Source organism: Sinohyriopsis cumingii, chromosome 17, assembly GCF_028554795.1.
Source record: "Sinohyriopsis cumingii isolate HCF-2022 chromosome 17, ASM2855479v2, whole genome shotgun sequence".
In the NCBI taxonomy this organism is placed as follows: domain Eukaryota; kingdom Metazoa; phylum Mollusca; class Bivalvia; order Unionida; family Unionidae; genus Sinohyriopsis; species Sinohyriopsis cumingii.
In genome coordinates this window covers 51,788,039-51,811,012 of record NC_142977.1, presented here as the reverse complement: position 1 = coordinate 51,811,012, position 22,974 = coordinate 51,788,039, and positions in this window count along the sequence as shown.

Genomic DNA, 22,974 nt, shown 5'->3' with positions numbered 1-22,974 from the left:
GTTTACGTTGGTATTAGTAATGACGATGAAGTTATGATGACGTAACGACAATCAAAAGACTTAAGGGCTACTGATACTGGTTACTATTTACTTCCGGGCATTTCCTACCATGCAACGGTTTGTGGTCAAGCATGTTGCTATTGGTTTAGAAGACAAATTTATTATTTTTTCGTTGAACAATATCGATTTGTTAAAGAACAAGAAGCTTTCGGATGTATAGCACTGAACATTGTGCACAGACTATTTAGTATTCACTATCATATTTAGATGGACATTCATATTATTCACAATATCATAATTTCCAATAACGTATATTTTATAGTGGTATTATGCAATTAATTCGATTTTTCTATAACAAAAGCCTGTATAATGAGCAATACCGTAACTGGCCTCAATTGTCGAATCCTTCAGATTCAGTATGCAAATACTTCTACGATTCTTCATTCTCTAAAAGGTGACTGCTGCATCAGTCGTATGAGAGAATAATAGTTAAAATTCAATTAGACGCACGTAGATATAACCGTTTACCATAATCTGAAAGATAAATGTAACGGGGCCGTAGTGTACTGATTATTTAAATGTTCATAGATTCAACGAAAATGGTTTAATATCTTCTCATTGAAAGTAATTTCCCGACTGCTTTATGATCATAATTTCATCTAACCTCCTAGTTACATTATTCCTGACTGTTTTTATATAGACATAGACCTTTAACTACCGGGACATTAAATACAAACATAAGACAGCCTAAGCATTACGCTGAGTTTACTTGTGTTCAACAAATACACAAGAGCCTATTGATTTAAGAAAAAGAATATTTATATAATTTATAGTGTCATTGTATCGATTTATACTCCGTATCACTGCGAGGTTTTCCTCTTCGCTTCGCTGAATTGATTACTTGCGTTACTTCGCACAAGAAAATCCCATTATAAGGACGCTGATAGAAAACATCCAGTGAAGGTCAATAGACTGACATTAATTTAATGTCATACTATTACCCTCTGAGAACAAGTTGATATTTGGGCACGGAATACTACCTTTGTCGAAGATGAAGTTTAATAGTCATGTATTGCCTTCTCTTATGGATATACAGGGGTTTTAATATTAAAAGTTTTCAAACCTTGAACTTAAATAATAAAAAAATCATCCATCTACACAGGACGAATATTAAGCATTAGATTAGAGTTTATTAGGGCCATACAAACCAAATGCCTCAGGGGCATATTTTTTTATTTTTTTTTATTTTTAATAGTGTCGCATTAAATTAAATTTGTTTTCTTTACAAACTGTTAAATGTCTACATTTTTTTTGGACCCATGTAGTGTATAGAATCCAGTGGAATCCACATTCACATCAGTTTTCTGAAAGAGAATCTCTTGAATTAAGTACAAAATAGACATTGGTGATGCTAAATGTTAATGACTCGTACAAGACTTCTATCTAATTCAGAATGGATTAAACGAGTGTATTACTTTGTTTTAAACTGTTGTATTAATTATTCGCAAATGGGATGGGGAGGGGGGTACAATTTTGCATAGTAGATTTGCCATATTCTTTTGCAATGGGGATGGGGGGGATACAATTTTGCATTGTAGGTTTGCCATGTTCATTATGTAGAAATGTCAGTTTATCTAGCATTAGCAAGGAAATAATATCTATCCAAGTTACAGAAATAACTGGCGTATATACATATATATCATAGTTTGTTAATCCTTTCGCCGCAAAATGCCATTTCCCTTGTCACTCCCAACAAATCTTTTTTGTTTTTATTATTCATAGCTTTTATCTAGCTTCAGTGTCATACACGACTGAGGTGTCTGGTCTAGCATTGCCTATGCATCAGAAAGGTAGGTATCAAATTCCTATCCCCAATATAAATCAAGTTGAAAAGCGATAGCGCTGTAAAACAAACCGTCTTATATCAGTATCCTGCTTTTTGTCATAGATAACATCTTTAATTGTTCGAAGGAAAACGGTGTACATTTTTGGGATAATTCTAAACGTACTTACATCTGGATAAACATGTTGTATGTGTCACTTGGGAAACAAAATCGCTTCTTCTCTGTAAAACATTTAATTCGAAAAGCATTAAATTGGCAGATAAACAAAATATCGTTCTCGGCTCAGATTCCCTTGGTGCTTATCAGAATCATTTTCAGAGTGTGAAACGTTTTGGTTCCGGTCATCAGGAAAACAAAATTTAGAAAACCCAGCCGAAACTCAAGGTTAACTGTTTCTGGCACTGAAACTACAGTTTCAAATATAAAAGGAAACTTAACCTCTCCTAAAGGTATTAGGCGTATGTGTAGAAAATGCAAGAATCATGTAGTTTCGATACTGCTTTATTGTAGTTTCCGTCAATGTTACATGTGTCTAAGTGTTATTATTGTAGTCTCCGTACCGGAAAACCAACGGAAACGTTTAGATAATGTTAATAATGGAGATCTTCTCAATTATCACAGTTCTAAGCGTCACTCAGCATATGATTTCAAAGGAATCGCATTCAGAATAATATTAATGCCTTTTTCTGTGACCTTTTATTTAACGGATCGTTAACATAAACCAGTATGGAATAACATAAAATGAGTTTGTTATAGCGAATCGTCTTTTCATGCTAACGTATTGGATACAAATATAAATCATATAGCGGCAGTCTTCGTATCATAAACCATCACTCCCAGTCAAGCCATTATTTCATTCTTTGATAACAGTTCAAGTCAAATTTACTCCCTAAACAGGAATCTTGTACAGAACTTTCAAAATTATTCCGCATCTTTGCATGCTGGCCATAATAAACTGCGGCGTAGTTCAGTATCCTGTGTTGAATACAATGGTTTTCTAGAATTGTATTAAGAGATTATGTCTGATGGAGGGTTGACTGACGGGTCTTGTAAGAGAATAATACGGTGAAATAAATAATCCTTGTCAGAAACTAATCTTATTATTATCGCCTTTGGCGTGAACATGCCATTCCGCATTTTAATTTGGAACTGTCGTGCACAACGCAAGCCGGATAGAAACTGCCTAGTGTGCCGAGTTGGAGGGAATGCTACACTAGCATTTGTTTTAGATTTCCCAAGTCGAAAGTAGCAACTAAGGTTACAACTGAATACAGCCTTGAGCCGGTTGTGAATAATTAAATTTCTGCTGAGAAAACACAAGGACAAGAAATCATGCATAAAGAGTGTGGTTTTGTTTGTTCTAAATGAAATGAATTCCCCCCCCCCCCCCATAAATCAGTTTAAGGATATGTTTACTTTCAAGTTATTTTGAGAACCAGACATGTAGCTACCCACCCCTTAAAAGGTCCGTCCCCAATGCACTAAAAGTCTCGCTAGGTACCAACCAGTCGACCTGCAACTCTTGTACTGCTTACAAATAGTCGGGAACAAATACTTCACAACCACAACAACGGATCTCATTTACCATTATCAGCACTTTTTGTGCCATTGAGGAAGGCGATTGAAGAATAATTGTGAAATTATATGCGAACACTGGCATGAACTCCTGATCTTAGAAATCAATACGAACAGAAAGAAGCATGATTAAATACTTTACGGTCGTTGTAGTCCATTTGTTTTCTAGTCTGACGGATCCCATAATGGAAATCATTGAAAGTAATTGTATCTGAGACAGACTAGAACGTTTTCCATTTGAGTGAATATCGTCCGAAGAAACGAAGCGAGATAATTATATTGAAAGAATCTGTCTTTTCATTAGCACTAGAGTAGAACGTATCATGAATCAATAACTAACACAGCAGCCACAATCTTTGCTTTCTTCAACAATCTTACCGTTATACCAACAATCTTACCATAATACTCGTTTGAACTCTGTGTAAAAGATAAACATCGTAAAAGAAAATCGTCCAAAACTTTTAAAAGATGATAGTTAGCAGTTATTACAAACGACATCCAGTACGAACGACATGCGACAAGAACCACTTTCGGCACTTGCAAATGAAAAATGAAGGCCCCTATGGAATATTAGTTGAGAGTATATTCGTATGACAGTTAATGGGCACATAAAACGAATTCTTCTTTTACGGACCGTGGTGCTAATATTTGGCCAAATTACTGTTCTTTTGAGGTACGATCGGTACACGAGTGTTCATCTTATGAATGATCCATCTCAGAGGCTGAATTGATATGCTGAGAGCCTCGAATTGGACAAAATTTCCTTTGTTGGTGCCCACACAAAAAATCCAGCACATTGTCTGTCTCTCTGTTTATATCCAGTAGTATCTTTGCGGCCACAGCGATAAAAGAAAAATGGATTTAGGTTCAATCTTACTAATGTCGTACAATTTACAGGCTTCTGATGAAATATTCCGCTATTTATTTTTCTTTCTCCGTTACTGATTTAGTCAATCAGCGACCTTCATTCTTTCAATTAATGATATTAAGTATACGGACAAAAATAGACTGGTTCCATTGTTTGCAAATTAATTAGTTGCATCTGACCCAAATAACTAATGTAATATAATTTTCAATACATCATTTAATATTTAAACTTTTAGCGCTGAACGCTATTGCATGGAGATAATAATAATAGTCTACCGATAACCCGTAGCACTCTTCTATAGATTGCTTGAATCATCCGAAAATAAGACTCCATAGAACTGATTTGAAAAATGTAAAACATCTATACTATTTTGAAGTATTGTGGAGTGATTATAGAGCGAATTCGTGAATTACGCTTCAAAGCACCAGAGACTCCACAGCTGTAGAAAATAAAAAACATGTCTGATGTAAAAAAAAAGGATTTGCATTTTCGTCTTCGCAGCTTTTGTGTTATAATTCAATTTATTTGCGTGGCTTTCACACGGCATGGCATCTTTGATCCCAAAACTTGGATTTCTTGTGTGCTGCTGGGCTTATAATGAGAGGTACTCTACTGAAGTGCACTCTGTGATTAACTTGAGTCTTTTGTTTTTCGAACAGAATGAAAGCTGACTTAGCATGACCGGAACGCAACCCACTTCCACAATCTCCGTTTAAATGAAAATTTTAACATTCAGGTTAGCTAAGAGAGTGTGAAGGGCAGAATTCCAAATTTGATTTTAGCCAATTGTATTCATGTCGCATTCATTGATCATCGTTGACGTTAGATAGTCAAATCATTCTTGTGAAAGGAATAAAGTAAGTTTAGAGTTTGAGGAACATTTTTAGTCAGTCATACATACGCACGCACGTACTTTCAGAAAAGATTACATCAGATTACATCAGATTAACCAAATTCAGGATAATGCTAGATCGTGAAATACAAAAGAAAAGTGACAGAAATACAACAGTAGTACTGTGTCAGATACCGTACTGACAAAACGAAATATCTCAAACCTGGAAACATACAAATTTTGTAGTCAGAGCTAACTAGGACTTGGCTTAGCAAAGCATTGATCTTTTAACATTTGTTGATGATGATAATGCTTAAAAAATGTTAGTACGTATATATAGTAATGTGCATAACATTAAATTTGAAATAGTAAAGACAAGATAAAGGAAAACTATATATGCAGTTCTTTCTACATGACATATGTATGCATGTATATATGTTTGTATGCATTTATGCGTGCATTGTATGTATGTATGTATGTATGTATGTATGTATGTACGTACATATGTGTGTATGAGTGGTTTCTTGGCACATTACTCAAATAAAGTCATGACTGTATAATGCCGGATCAAAATTAGGTAGAAGTGGCGTCATTGGAACATAACATGTGCAGTTTTGTAAAGTACTATAAGTACTCACTCAATAAATCATGACCTATATATATATATATATATATATATATATATATATATATATATATATATATATATATATATATTCCAGTTGCAGAGGAATACAGGTTACAAAGGGGATAAGTTCAGGAAAAAATTCACTTTATATATTTTGGACTGGTTGTTTGAAAGCAGTTATTAAATTCTAAAGCACTATGCACCATACTGATAGGATTGGCACCATACTGATAAAGTTTAAATGTCGATCAGTTCAAGCGCTCATGACCACATAAACAGTTTTGTTTGCAATCGGAAACGCATCGTAATCCTCCGATAATGACTCCATTTGTCAAAGGAAATTATAACGTGGAAAATGTGTAATTCAATATAAAAAAGATTTGATTTCTAAATGTATTGATAAAAAAGTTAGAAGTAAATGAACTGAGGGGATTGTACTTTCATGTGTATGCAATAAAGTAGCATCATTATAAGTAATTGAAAACATAAATTGAATGCATAAAACATTCTACAGGACAATGACGGCGTTGACATGATGAAGGACATCTTTTGAGAGCAGTAGAGTATAGGAAATTCAATTTATTAAATGAAACTGTTATCGGTTCATATGAACTATGTTATATTTAATTAATCGAAAAGTTATTACTCTCTATAGCAAATACACTTTGCAGTGGTTTAGTATTTACTATTTTGTAGTAAACATCTTTAAAAGCAAAAAAGTTATAGACGGACGAAAATATTGAAATATTTGAAAACAGGGTCAATAAGAAATGTATAATTTTCACCCTGATTGCAGAGGTGAATTTTAATAAATGCCTCCTTAGTCAGTGACATGCCTGTTGTTTTTTTTTTCGACGGACAGACATGGCGCCACACCGGTAGAAAACATGTCTATAAACATAAATTTCTTTATTAAAAACGTTGATGTTTCATGTATATACTCGGCCAATATTTGAATTTGATATACTGTTTGTACAACAAATGCCCGCAAATGCCCGCACTCTGCTGGTTTGTCCCACCCTGCCTCAGTGACTATGCGTTTTGGGGCAAGTACGTTAGGACAGACCCTTGACCAAATCAGTGTGTGTGTATATATATATATATATATATATATATATATATATATATATATATATATATATATATATATATGAGATAGGTTCTCATTAATTATAGGTTATGACCCAGTTGCAACAACTTTATGTACCAGGGCCTGACTTAGTCCAGTGGTACCAGTCAGAAATACATCGGACATGTATTGACAGTTGCATCAGGCTTCACATTACCAACATATTAACACTGTTTAATCTCATGACAGAGCGGTTATTTTAAATTCATAAAAAAAACCCACCATATCAGGCAAAAACAGACCGCCGCATTAAGATTATAAATTCGTTATGCTCATCGACAGACTTTATTCAATCATATTCCTTCGTTTGAAACCTCTATCTTCAACAACCCACGGACGGACTTCGGGACCGGAACCATGCAAAATCACTACCTTTCCTCTGAAAAGCACAGGGATACAAACGCACTTTTTCTGTCAAAGGAGATGTTAAATGCTGTACGGTTTACAGATGCCGAGAGACCGCTGTTGCCAAGGGCAAACTTAACAGTGTGTGTATCTTCCACTCTCAAAATATATCGCACCCGATGGATATCGATACGAATTTTGTTTGCATCGACACACTTTTCAAACGAAGCATCCGAAGCTAGGTAGATTTAGGCAATGAAAATATAATCTAATATGTTGTCCATTATTTACTGAGGGAGTACATTTTTGTTTTTTCAGTGAATTTTATTTTTGCATGATCTTTCAATTGATTTGCTTTAAAAGTTTTTCGAAGGGTTAGCTGATAAAACGTTCTTTTTTTCATCTTTCGAAACAACAGAAGTTCGAGTTTTAGACCGTGAGGGTTATACGTAACCCTGATTTGCTTTCAAGGACGTTAGTATCCCCATAAATGTTCAAATCAAATAATGCACCTGCTACCGACAATAATTAACTTTAATTATTTTATATTCGTGCCATCATTGAAACTTTGTACACAAAATATTTTCTTACCATTGTTCATTAATTAGCACCCAATAGCTAAATTATGGGTTAATGACTGCATTGTTCGGTTAATATATTGTATGTATTGCAGGAATGACCCACAATACTGGAAAGTACATAGATGACAGTGTTGGTCAAACTTACATCCAATGACATGGTGTTGTTTTCGGAATAATTCAGAAGTTTCGTGTCGAAATCTAGAATTGCTGCTTGGCACTGTATTGACTCTATTAAACGCGCATGCTCAAAACTGACAATGGATGTCCTATCTGTCATTTTGATGCACACTTGTCATGTGGAGATCATCGACATGTTACAATCGGTTCGGTTCTTTTTCTAACTCTAGAAAGTCTCACATTTCAAATCGTCCTACATTGTTTGTGTCTTGTGCACAGTTTCTGGTTCATTCCATCGTAATGACACTTATACGCATAACTCTCTTGTTAAAGATCTTGCTAGAAACTTCTAAAGCTAAAGGATCAGACGGCTGGTGAAGTAAGACACGAACTCTAAGAATGGTGATCGTACAAGTTTTAAAATGGCTGAATTCTTTCATAAAATAGAGCTTAATATCTGACGTGTTTTACTTTCTTCTGTGCATCTCAATACTTGTTTGTATTTATGTTAGGAATAACCGAAGGGCATGTTTTCCTACTTTAATCGTGTAGCCATCGCTACATTTTAAATAGACCATCTATGCTCATATATGACCCAAATGTTTCATTCTAAAGGTCAAGCCAGCATTTCTCATTGAGGTCATGCAAGCATTTCTCGTTGTACATTAGAGCGCAAGTGATACTCTGCGTTGTCTACAGTTTCCTTCATCATGGATTACATCTTTCTGGAAAGAACCGTGTGGCATTTCGATCATTTCTTTCAATCCTATTGGTTACGCCTTGTTGCCTTTTGCCAAGAAACCTTTGAAGTTCGATAATGCTTTTACAGTATATGAAGAGATGTTATTTGATCAGCCTGCGTAAATATTGACCACTGGGGTTACGGTAAAAGGTCATTTACAACTCGGGGTAGCTAAGAGTCATGAACAAAGTCCTAACGTGAACACCAAACTTCCGACGTGGATTGATCGATGAAAAGACATACACATACACACAAGCACACACACCCGCGCGCGCCAGTGACGGTCATTCAACGAACATGTTTGTTTTAGCATCGAGTCAAAACCATCTCGTATCTGGCCAGTGCAAAGCAGTTATATGCTCTAAATGGAGAGAGAGAGAGAGAGAGAGAGAGAGAGAGAGAGAGAGAGAGAAGAAGAAGAAGAAGAAGAAGAAAAAACTCAAACATTCCTAAATATGGAAATATAAATTTGTTTAACAGTTATCAAGATATATTTCCTAAACGGGAAAATAAAGTTATTCCAAAAGTGATGCCGCCAATGTGGCGATATATATTTTCTCCCACTGAAAGGTTTCACTGTCTAGTTATGAAATATTCAATGATGCATTTTATTTCACATTTATGTTTTACTACTTATCTGCATATTTTAAGTAATCATATATCTTGTGCACAAGGAATGCATGTGATTAAAAGAAGAAGAGAACTAACTGGAAATAAATACATTTTGGCGGAGAAAAGTAAATACACTGACCACGTAAAATGAAACTGACCATTTTAGTGTGAATAAAAGTTTGGAATGGATTCATTGTTATAAAAATTTTATTTACTCACATTCACGTATTTAACACATTTCGTACTATTATTTGGAATACCATCATACAGATTTTCCCTTGAAATATTATTACCATATAATAATCCTTGAAATAAAATAAAAAACCAGTAAAAGCGTTTTTCATTGTGGAATCTTGACATTTAATTTTAAGATATTTGATTTTCAGCTCAAAAAGGATGGACAAATTGCAAAAGACGTACCTCAATATATTGACAGCAGTTCAATCTCCAGGAGACGGATTATACCCAAACCCATTGGAACAAACATTTTACAAATAAAATGATCCAAAAAAAATCTTATATAGCGAGCTGGCGTTACCAAATAAAATAACTGTTTGCTATGATTTCCATTACCTTATAAAAAAAATTCTTATCTATTTTGCATTCATGGTACATCTGTTACACATTATGTGTTACATTGTTATCTATAACGAGATCACGATGAACACATGTACAACAGGATACAGAAGTGTATAATTTTCCTGGTTGCAGTTTACATTGACAACGGAAGCTTTGAGGAACTGACGTGTCACTGTGTCAGATTTGTGCAGCATTGTTACGATCCACTTCAAAGTTCTATTCTATTCGTTTTTTATCCTGTATATTATCAGAAGGTATATGATTCAAAATATATATATATATAAAATACCGTATGTTTTGTAGTTTGCTTGCACTTGTTTTGTGATTCTCATGAACATTTTGCTTGTACTTACAATGGTTCGTGATTCTGATGAGTGCTTTGGTTCTGCACATAATGGCTTGTGATTCTGATGTTCTTGCATAGTGATTACACTAATCAGGCAGAATAGAAGTAGCAGAAATGTTTCCATTGTGTTACAAGGCGACAATATGCATGAAAGAAGGGAACAGGCAAACATTCATTTATTCTAATATTTTGTATATGCGATTTACTTTAGGATTCTTTTTTGTCCAACAAATTCTACTGAAAGACTAACTTCATCTTCATGTATTTAATACAATTTTAGGCTTCAGTTGTGATAGCTTTTGAAATATTGGATTATATAACGTTTTGAATACTTGATGTGAGTAAATGTCTACGCGACCAATACAAAATCATTCAAAAATATATAGACCGGTTTGCGTTGTCTTATGCTATGCTTAGTTAAATTTCCACCTCCCAATAGGGGTTATTACAAAATAGAGTGCGTGGAAAATTACACTTTCACTGTTCGTCAATGAAATATAGGCTAATGAGTAGATATGCATACATCAGATTTAAAGAGCACAGCTTTCTCTTTTGAAACACACAAGGGAAGTTGTCTTTTGGTGGAAAATATATTTTCGCTATAAAATTATTATTGGGATAACTTCGGTCTTTCTCAACAAAGAGATCTGCAGGCTATTTTACTGCAGATCGTAAATCAATGATGCTTTCCCATGGTCTCGAATCAAATTAGTTACTTATTCTTTATTCCTCATTCTGAATCAATAAGAAATATGAAACTGACTTAATTATATCAAGGTCCGGCGTAATTTTCGTTTAGTTTATCATATTCTTTCACAGGAGAAAAATATATACGCATTTTTCCTTGTATTACTTCATAAGAAGTCTCAACCACGTCCAGTCTCTCCCAACATTAATAGAGCTATGATATTCTCATGCAACATAAAGCAAAGAATCCGACAGCAACTGAGAATAAGTATGGAGTCCATCATAAAATCAATGATCATACTTTCTTACCATATGTTTGCACTTTCCTTGTTAATTTGAGACATTATTCTAAAGAAAACGACCAGAACCTTTGTATTGAAGGGGACATGTATATGTCTGCACGATTTAATGTAAATGCAGTTTTCATCAAAAACGGTTCAGAAAGTCAGTCTGGGCAGGATATCTGGGATGTAATTGCGTCTAGACGGATCGGAAATGTGATCGTATTTCCTTGCCGACACGGAAAGTTGTGATGTACAGACGCATAGTTTTAGCATCTGTCAAGAAGACAATGTCTCGTGTGATCCCAGCAGCAGGGCAGGTTTTTACTTAATAACTGTAACTGCTTTGGAGAAGAAGAAAAAATAACAAACTAGAAAATCTCGCAAAACCGGAAGGTTCTAGCGTGATTCTATGTCCTTCCGCTGTCCAACGAGACTCCATACAAGTCGCTAGATCAAGTTACAGTACTGAAGATGTGTTTAGTATATACCATGAAGATATAATGCATAACAAACACGTTTTTATGTTGTTGTTGTTGTTATTCTTTAAATTCTACACATAGTTTAACTGGCACACGATAACTGTTGTTAGGTGACGTTACACTGAACAGTCTGTATAAAATGTGTAAGATTTTCAAGTCAGCTTCTGGAAAATGACCAATTATCACGAGTTTCATATGGCAAGGTATATATATATATATATATATATATATATATATATATATATATATATATATATATTTTTTTTTTTTTCTTTCCATGTTCATATATAGAAACACATTTTTTAAATTCAACAAAATATATTCTATATTCACCCTTTAACCTGTATCCCTAATAAAGACAGCATGTTGAATTAACACACACACACACACACACACACACACACAGTGCTAATTTTCAACCCACTCCTGCTTATTATTTTATACATGTTTTTACATACATTCTTTCAATATACGGGGAGCAGCAGGAAAATAGTTTTGGTAGAATGAAATTCAATTTTTTATCTTCGAACGGTAGGTACAACCTTTGACTGTGATTAGAAAGCACTTAATTTTTAGTTAAGACCCCCACTGTTGTGTTAAAACCTGTTTTATTTTAAACTTACAACTGCTTCTTCCCAGTGCATGTATAAAAGAGATAAAAGGGATATCTAATTCGTTTTCATCTGAGAAATATCATGCATTGTTCACTTTTTCCCTCGAAAAGAGATCAACATTCTCACTCAAAGCAATGTGTTGAATACTAGAATCTTCACTCTCTTCACACTTTCAGCCTTCAAGAAGACCATTTGAAGTGGTCAAAGACATCTCCACGGCCTACGTTCAACTTATCAGGAGGCAAACAATCAGCTTTAAAACAATTTAACTTCTCTTCTACTTCAATGAATTCGTGTCGAACCAAACTTACGTCGCTAAGTGCATGGAGATAAAACGTCTTCTAATCAAGATGTTTTCCATGCTAGGCAACGACTTATCGACATTGGTTTTTCCACTCCGATTGAAAAAGTAAAGCAAAAATATAACGGAAATAGTGATCAGAGAAAGGACTGAGTTAAACTATCCTACATCATGTATTCTCGGGGCCACGGTAGTGCAGAGTGGTGATTTCGTAATTAGAAGGGTTGTGGTGGGATCGATAGCAAATATCTTGTCGGCCGTCTCGTGTATCATTGGGATAGGCACTTAGTTGCTATCTCTTCATCATGATTCAAAGACAATACCTGTTGACAGTGCCGTTAAAAATCAACAGTCAGACCAAACAACCAACCAATGTTTATTCAAAGGTAAAATATTTTAGTTAAAATCCCACCCCCACCCCTAAACAACAAAAAACACCCCCTCCAAAACAAACCCCAAACAAAAACAGTCCATCAAGTCTTTCTAGTGGAGTTAGTAGGTGTTGTATTTTCTTTGCCAAAAAATAACAAGGTAGTCATAGCTTATACGTCTTCATTGTCAGTAGGTTGTTTTCATCATTGGATCGTAAAAAACTTAGTCCATCATCTCTGTATTATTAGTATACGAGCATCCTATCTTTCTTCCTTAATCACAGATTGTAATCCAATCCAAAATGGGGTGTACACAATTAGACGATGTAAGGCGGTTAAGACGAGATTCATTGTTATGTTATCGGTGTATTGTGACGTGTGTCAGTAGTTGGACATAGAACACAGTTAATTCTACTATATATTCTCTACATTAGTTTCTCAGTAATGAACTTTCCACTGTGTGACAATCAATAAAAATCACATGTTATTCTAAACTACCTTCAAAGATGACTTCACGGTGAAGTTCTTGTCAAAGGTTCACCGGCATTGTTTGGAAAGACTGGACTGTAAACAAACCAGCGTGCAATGGAACACAGATTTCACTTCCGGATCATCACCAAGACCTTATTACTCACTATACACTGTCGCTGAAACACACACAGACAACCACACCATAAGCTCACATTCTAAAGAATAAACAATTGCCTTTAAATTCATACCAAGAATGCCTAAATCTAACTTTTGTATCACCACCAAAAGGAGACAGGAACAAATGTTCTAAAATAGAGTGGGACTACATTCGTGGGTACTGAACCGGAACTATTAATTGTAACCTAATTCCAATTGTCAGCGACAGCCAAATTTTTTCGCATGTTACCTTGTGATGTCATCAGCCCTGTACTCCATCTCTGCATACAAGGAATTCATTACTTTTTCATCCTATCTATTCGAAAAGAATCGTCAAATTCTGCACTATAGCCATTGTGGAGAAAATATTGCAGAAGATGTTATAAAAAATTGAGTGTGATGCAGTGATCAAAACGTACGGTTTGCTCCCAGTGGCATTTATTATCGAACTTACTGTTGTGGCTGGAACATTATCGTTCCAAAGGGAGGTAACTCACCGCGAGGAATATAGAGAAATAAGAACGGGGATTTTTTTTTTTTTTTTTTAAGTTAAAGTGCATGTACCTACAGTCTACATAGATCACATGGTGCAAATGAAGTGGACGCGTTGGGCGAAGGAGAGTCCAAGTATTTATGAACAGGGGACTCGGGTTACAAACAAACTGTAGACACAATTGTTCTCTCCGTGAGGAACAATTCGACCGCACTACGTGTTTTTAGAAGTACATTAAATTTCTGGGGCAGTAAAGTATTTTTTTGTATGTTGTACCAATACCAAAATATTAATTTGAATGTTTTTTTTTTTACACAGCGTAATTTTAATGCTGTTTATACACCGTAAGCAATGCCACAAAACTATCTTGTATTGAATTTAAATTTATCAGATTGCAGGGACTTGACAGAGAAGTTATAGAAACATTTGACAATTTAACATGAAAGCAAGAATGTAGGTTTAAAGGGATAATGCCTACTTGTTTACAAATGTGGACGAGATCAAATGCGTGGTAAAGTTATCTGTACTGAAGAATAACCTGCAAGAGAACAAAATACGAATTCATTCAAATTATAGGTTTAGAAAAATGCTCTTGTTTAAGGTTTAACGCTCTTTCTCAGCGCAAGATAGGTTATACAAGGCGGCCAGTATAACTGGTGGAGGAAAAACCCGAAAAACCCTGGTAAGAGCCACCTAAACACGGGAAGCTACTGGCAGCATAACAAATGTACTCAAATGTTTTACAAAAGATGCAGTCCAATATAATACTTCAGAGACGCTGACATCTAGATAAGAGGGCATGGCATTTAAGTCCTTTTTCATTTTTTCTCATAACAGGAAACAAATGTATTTCAGTCAAGGAAGAGGTTTGTCTTGTAACTGAAACATTTCTGTACATATAATCTGCTGAGTCTGTTTTAACTACACAATAGAACAAACCATTATTTTTTTAATATTAAAGATGCGTTTTAAAGCCAATTGAAAGGAAAATATTTTTGATAATAAGTCGCTTTTAGAGGCTGCATGGTATATTTTGCAAGTAAAGCCTCGATACACCTGCTGTAAACAGTTAAATAAATTTAAATATGTGTCTCAGTTGGACTTGTACATAAGCATAGATTACCAAATCTTGTTTGAAACGCCTTTATTGCAAATAAAAATAACAACAAATTCATATGACTCATTAAAATAGAAGGCAAGATTTCTGGTACGATTTACACATTTCGTAGAGAATTTTGTTAGATAAACATGAACATAATTTCGACGAATTATCAGCTTAGAAATGTAACAAGAAAGAACTAGAAGAGGTTCGAAAGATGAAGACGGGAAGCTTCAGTGTAAGAACCAGAACATATTCAGTTAGAGAAGGAGTAAAAGGAACTAGATATATGTAATATAGAAATTATATATATTATACGTAAAATGATGCCTGTAATGGCTCATTTATAGAATGGCAATAGTTTAGATGTAACAATACTGCTCTATATGAATTTGAATAAAAGCGGAAAGTTCAATATTATTATTTGTATTATTATTTTATTATTATTATTATTATTATTATTAGCATACATCATCTATCCAATGTGACATAATTAGTAATATGTCACTGCAACTAAACAAACATGCATGTAATTAATGACAGATTTACAACGTTAACATATACTGTATACAGGAATTCAAATATAACAGGCGTTAATAAAAAGTTCATACGGTTAACATCCTGTTTTCACTGCTACCACGTAAAAATGTTATAATTCAAACAATCACCTTTGCTCAATAAAACTTTCGCAGAGGTTTAAGGTCCTAAGAGAATATCCTGCTGAAAACTGTTTCAAAAGCAAAATCATATTAATGCAATCTGTCCGAAATGTATATATATATATATATATATATATATATATATATATATATATATATATATATATATATATATATATATATATATATATATATATATAACGTTTGGTATATATAAATTATTGTTTTCATTTGGCCATGCACACCGTATGCTAATGTTCGTTACAATTTGAAAACAGGCTATTATGGAGCCAAGTTAGCTGTCCTAAAAATATCAAAATCCTTAAGAGGTGTCCATCTATGAGTTCTGATAAGAGACGGTGTAGATGTGAAAATTTATGTTATATTAAAACCATCCTGGCTGCTGTTTTATGTAAACTGATAACGTCAATGCATGTACAAAGAATCACATGTTCTACTCATGAGATACAGCGTTGGCTCAATGTCGAAAAAACACTTTATGGTACTATGGTACGCTCTTACGATCATTTGATCCGATATAAAACCTCAATACTTTTCCTAATACTTATTTTATTAGATACTTTTATCAAGAGTGTTTCACAGTGGTTGAATCACAAAAAAAGTATATAAGATTACCTCAAAGTTTTTCACATTTAACTATTTCAGTTTTGCACCCCTAAGTACAATTCTATACATTTAACTTTCTGTTGAGCTGTGAATATAAAAATTTACTAGGTTTTCTGTGCATGTATGCTCATTTTATTGTCCTGCATCTATATGATTGCTAATTGTGAATCTCCTTTTAGGTTATTCTCAACAATGCTGTCATCTTTATCACTAACATATTCTGATGATTTCCTCTGGATACATAAACACTTAGTAAAGCTTTTATCTCAATGGAAAGTCATTATAATGAAAATGAACAAAAGGGGGGCCTGAAAGTGATCCATATGATACTCCAATACAAATTTCCTTTTTGACATAGTACTCACAGCTTGTAATCTACTATTTAGATAGAATGACAACTATAGCAATGATTTTGTAGTATTATGTGCTGATCATTATGTAGTAAAACCTTATTACAAACAGTATCAAAAGTTGCGCATGTTTCTAAGGATTTCCCGTTATTAACATTGCTTTAACCTGTAGTCAACCAACCGGTAACCACCGTCTCGCAGAAACGATGAGCAGCTGAAGTCTGATTGAAAAATTTTAATCCGTGTTGGAATACTATAAAAAATGCGACAATCTAAGTGGGTTGACGGATTTCAATATTGATTGAACTCAGAACCAGGGTAACGTCAGAAATCCAACAGAAGATATGTACCACCCAGGCCTGGGTATGTGTCTTATGAAAATTACACTTCGGACTCGCTCTCCACAGCAACAATATTACAGTGAAGGTAAACTAAGTGAGGGATATTTAGCCAGCATATCCTCGTCGGAATTAAACCTGTTGGTGGGACTTTTCATGGATCAGGAAAATGCAACATTATGGCACTATATAGCTTGACTGCTTCATTATAATCCTGTAAAACGTGGAATCGAGGGAGAGGCGCTTTGCTCGTTTGTTTGTATACATCTGTTATTTATAAGGATTAATTCCTGTGCTTATTCCTTGCATTTCTGAATAGAAATCCAGTGGGTCTGTGCACATGACTGACCTCTGATTTCCTCTGCGCGGCGAGTGGGTTCTCGTACACCACTACTCGTTTCCGTTGACCTTGTTATATCCTTTCTAGGGGAGGGGCGCATGGCCGTACGAATTATGGAGCTGGTGCTTAAGCGACAGATGTCATTGTTCACTGCAGGGGTTCAAATCATGCTCGGAATCATGCTTCGAAGTAATTATAACTATCTATCTTCGTTGCTTGTTTTGGAGTATTTTTATATGGTGTACTTCTTTCATGGTGCACTTGTCGGAAGGTCACATTTGCCAGGAAGAAAGTGTAGCCTGACATAAACTGACAAGGACAGTTCAGATCTAATTTAGAACAAGTCCGAGTGGTTTTGGGACCTTCAAGGACTTTTATCAAAGGCCGAGTGGTTTTGGGACCTTCAAGGCCTTTTATCAAAGGGAAACAAATACAGAAGACGTACAAATTAGAGAGAAAATCTCACCAAACAAGAAACCACAAAATCGTAAACGCAAATAAGGACGTGAATATTACACGATATCCTAGGTGTTTAAATTAGACCTACATGTATTTACCAAATTTAATGTATAAATTTCTATACTGCAGTAGATCCGTCTCGTTAGATCTTGATTGCAAAGCTACACATTCAAACTGCAGTACCATTATAAGAAAAAATCATACCTTCATCTCTGAAAATGTTTCTCAAGTGAACTAAAATTTGAATTCATGTTGGAGTTGCATAAAACTGTATGTAGCCGAAGAAAACATACTTATCCAATAATTGACACACTGTTATAGCTCGACGTGAGTGACCTATCCGTTTGACCTTTCATCAGAAGAGATATATCTGCCAATATGTCTACACGTATCTATTTACAAATACTAGTTATGTCAAACATAAGCATAGATGACCCGGAAGAAGATATATATTTTTTCGTCCGAAACAGAACGGGTGAACAACTTTTCTGCATGAGTAGCACGTGCCAAATATGTACTGCTTATGCATGTGTAAACATATATCTAAGACAGAACTGTGTCGATTATTGAAATTATAAGACACATTCATATTCCACTGTGCATTTTACAATACTAACATAGTACGTAGTTCTGGGAGCATCGGTGGCGCATTAACGAGACAGCGATTCTTGTTAAGATATTGTTTTCATCCTCAGTCCACAGTTGACAAAAATATTGACTCCTCATTTAAAAAATTGTGGATTATCAGGTTTTTGTAGACCGATAAACAGCAGTATGTACGCAATGCGCGTGCTGGTTGCGGTAACCCCTCCAGACCTTGGAAACATGATGCATTGACACTAATATGTTTTGCGAATGGACGATGACCTCATCAACATTCCACTGTCACAAGGCCCCATCAGTCTTAACGAAATATGCATTTTCAAATATATTTAAGTGTACACACTATAGAAACAGGGACAAGTGTTACGTTCCAGATTGACAGTGTCATGTACTCAGCCAGTTGTAAGAGTAGATAAAATCACGCTAAAGTTGCTCATTTCCATTTGGGCAAGTACCATGTTTTGCCAAAAAATGCATTACTTTTCAATGTCAGTAACAACAAAAGGTGACAATGTAATAGGAAAATACAGTTTTAGGGAGGCTTTATTTGGAAAGGCGCAATGCATTTTCCACCAAATTCACAGTGAGCTATCTTTCTTTACTAACCCTGGACAAAACGTTATAAGTTGCACAGACCCAAGACCCAATATACCACATGTCTTCAACACCATTCATTGGCAAACTTTACTGTCTACATTTTGTCAGTTTCATGGTTAAAAGGTATATGAAAAATAAATTTTACTTTCAAATTTAGTTTGAATATTTAAATTTTTGTTCAAACATTATTACAATTAAATCTATCAATGTTTATTCTAACTAGCTAGACATTATCATGAGTTGTAATTCAGTTTTACTGCATTGAAATATTTCAAGACATTAAGAAATATATATTTTGTTTTAGGGTCTCAGAATCATTTTGTACCCCGCTGAACACCAACACTACACATTTTCTGATAGTTATCGCGCATCTGTGTGCCATGAAAATCGACTAGGTTTCGCGAGTAAAGTTGAAAGAGGTGTTACATGCACATGTGTTTGACTACAATAAGACCACAAAGACGTTGCCTGATAGGAATCAGGGCTTAATTATTACTTGCGGGTCAGTCTACAGCTCAACAAACCTTGGCAGATAAAGCAATAAATACGCTTAATAGTAATTTGAGAAAATGTTACTTGAATTATAATGAATCTTTGAACCTTCTGATATTTATGTTGCTTGGGTTTTGAATTATGCATTAGAGTAATGGGGGTTGCATCAGAATGACTACATTGAACTTGTACAAAGAAGGTTTGTGAAATATTTGTTAAATGTAAAAACATACCTCTGGAGTCAGTCGATAGGGTAAACTCGAGAGAAAACAAAAACGACTTAAAGGCTGGTTAATTTAGTTAAATATATTGGTTTTTAATAAAATGAATTATGTAGATATTATACTGAGTGCTGCATATAATTACTTAAATACTGAAAATGAATAAAAAAAATGTAGTATCTATAGGTTTACACTCTTAAAGAGGCTTAAAACGTATTTGGTTTTGGTGAAATTGTATATATATATATATATATATATATATATATATATATATATATATATATATATATATATATATATATATAGAGAGAGAGAGAGAGAGAGAGAGAGAGAGAGAGAGAGAGAGAGATAAATTGACCTGGACCTTGATGATTATTTCAGATTCTCACGTAATCATATACATCGATCAGCTATGACAAAAGTTCGAGTGTCTACCCATCATTTAAGAATTAAAACTGGGAGACATGGAAGCAACATACTCGATAGAAATTCAAGATATTGTATGTTATGTGACAACAGTGAAATTAAAGATAAATATAATTTTCTTTTAGTATGTCCAGTATATAATAACTTGCAAGTAAACATAATTCAAAAAGTAAATCTGGAATAAAAAATATCCATGCACAGGTGCAATCGTTAACTCGTCGTAATATGAAAACAGTTTGTTTAGTAGCTAAATTTGCTTTTGAAGCGTTTACAATAAGTTGCAGCATATTATTTCCAGAGTAATTTATTAAAAATATTGTGGATTTTTGTAATTGTCCTTTTTCACGTTCATAATGATTACGTTTTCGAATTTCTGTTGTAATGTTGTAAATACCCAATTTAATGACGAGGCAATATTTGTACTGTTTGTACTAGTCACTCTTTGCGCATGTATTTGCTTATGATAATAAACCAACGAATTGAATTTTAGCAGTGCAATAATTAGAAGAGGCATTTCCATGATCCGCTTACGGCGAAGATCTCACATAGCCACGCGAGAGATCTATTAAACTAGATTGCATCGTGGGTACGGAATAAGGGGGACGATGAGGCTTCAAAAGTTATCAGCTTGGAGGAGGAGGGAAACATTGTCCAAAATATTTTATGGTGACCAGTACTTGACCAGTACATGCCCTTTTTGATGTACATTTCATCGAGTAAACAACATATCTTATGACCTGACTTTGTCCTACCTCTCTATGAATAAAATGTAAACGTTGAAAATAAAAACGTTGTAAATACGGTGTATAATATAATTATTGAACTATAATTTCCCTGAAGGCAAGTTCATGAACCAGAGTTTATCTTAGGTTACCTGAAACATTATCGAGAATAATGACCAAAATAGATAAGAAACAGAACTTCCTTCTTGCCGATAGCAGAGTTGCGAGCTGACAACATGCTCAAAATTTGGCTTCTTTTTGATGTGGGTGAGTCATCCTTCTTTGTGTTTCTTTCTTCGTCAAAATTCTATCATTGATTAGAAACAATTGCTAGAGGAGGGTGGGTTACAATGCATGTCAAGTACTGGTGAATTATATTATTTGACTTCAAACTGATTATGGTTTGGAAACATGAAATATAAACTGATAAACAAACACAACTTCCTTCTAGCAGGCTGTGGACTATCATGGATGTGGAAGAGTAATTGTTTGAGACAACAGTAGTACAAAAATAGGCAGTCCTAAATCAATTAAAAGTTTTAAATTTTGACTTTTGAAATATCGTATTCTTGTATGACAACTTTTATTTATTACATATATTTTGTTTCAAAAACAAACAAAATACCCTCGAGTTCGTAACCTTATTATACATTGGTGAAGTCTGTACATAAAAAATTGGCAAAAATATCAAGAATCCCCATTTTATAAACGAATTAAACAAGGTACACACTTTCAGCGAACTTCTGCTTTCCTTTCATCACTCTCTGTCTCTCTCTCTGTCTCTGTCTGTCTCTCTCTCTCTCTCTCTCAAATGCATAAACAACATAAAAACGCAAACGTCAGTGCAATAAGAGAGAAAAAACAAATCGTTCTGGATTAAAATATCGAATTTGAATGTGCACCCAAAGACCTACAAGAGCCTGGATAAGCACATAATGGGGTGCTATGTATGTTTAATTGAATTGTTTGTTTGTTATTTTCTTTCTTTTTTTTAATGAAATTTGCATTACATGCTATTATAATGTAACATTGTATGCTGGACTTGACCTTGTCCACAACTGAGTTCATCTCTGCTTGACCTGATTGATAACTAAATTCTTATCTCTGTATATAGGGTTAATATCAGGATCATTATTAATAAAGGAGATAAATATATTTATTTGGGTCAAAGTTTAGGAGTTTTCTAAGTGAATTATACATAACCATTGTTATTGTTTTGTAAACATCAGGATCATTCTAGATGTTTTATTTTTCCATTAGGTAATGTATTTTGTTTAGAAAATGCTAATTGTGACCCGCGGTCAAGTAGAGAGCTATATAATCTTGTGATTGTAAGGACCTGGTCATTCGTGATTTAACATTTAGCATAATCAAGTTGTATTATGTTGTGACCAGTTGGGCTTAATTTTATTTTCTTCATATTATTGAACGGAAGTTATTATTTTCTCTGGAAATATAAACGTTAAATAGATAAAATTCTTGGATAGAAATATTCAATGGAGTTTATAGTATATTCAAACCTGGAATTATATTTATGTGGTTCAACAGAAGACTGTTGACACATCAACACTTTAATAGCTACCACTGACACGTCATAAATTTCATCTTTGGGATTTCTTCTGGACGTTTACTGAATTGTATTTAGGACTTAAAATTACTAGGACTTGCGTCTGTAATTCTTGGATTGTTGTGGGATTTAATTAGCAATACCGTAACTTGTTTTTCTCATTTTCATTTTGTATTCTAGGCACACACATATATTTGTTAAATTTACAAAGTTTGTTGTCTTTCACACTTTTCTGTTACTTATTTTAAGAACATAGACTCCTTACAAGGTGTGCGTACACATTCCATCGGATTTGTACACAGGGCAGTTTTCCCTTTACCTTCATTTGCGCTTCAGAGATCCCCACATTTTTATTTGATCCCCAGTTTTGTTACCAAAGTTTGTTTTTTACTCAGTCGGAACCCCTAGTTTTGACACCAA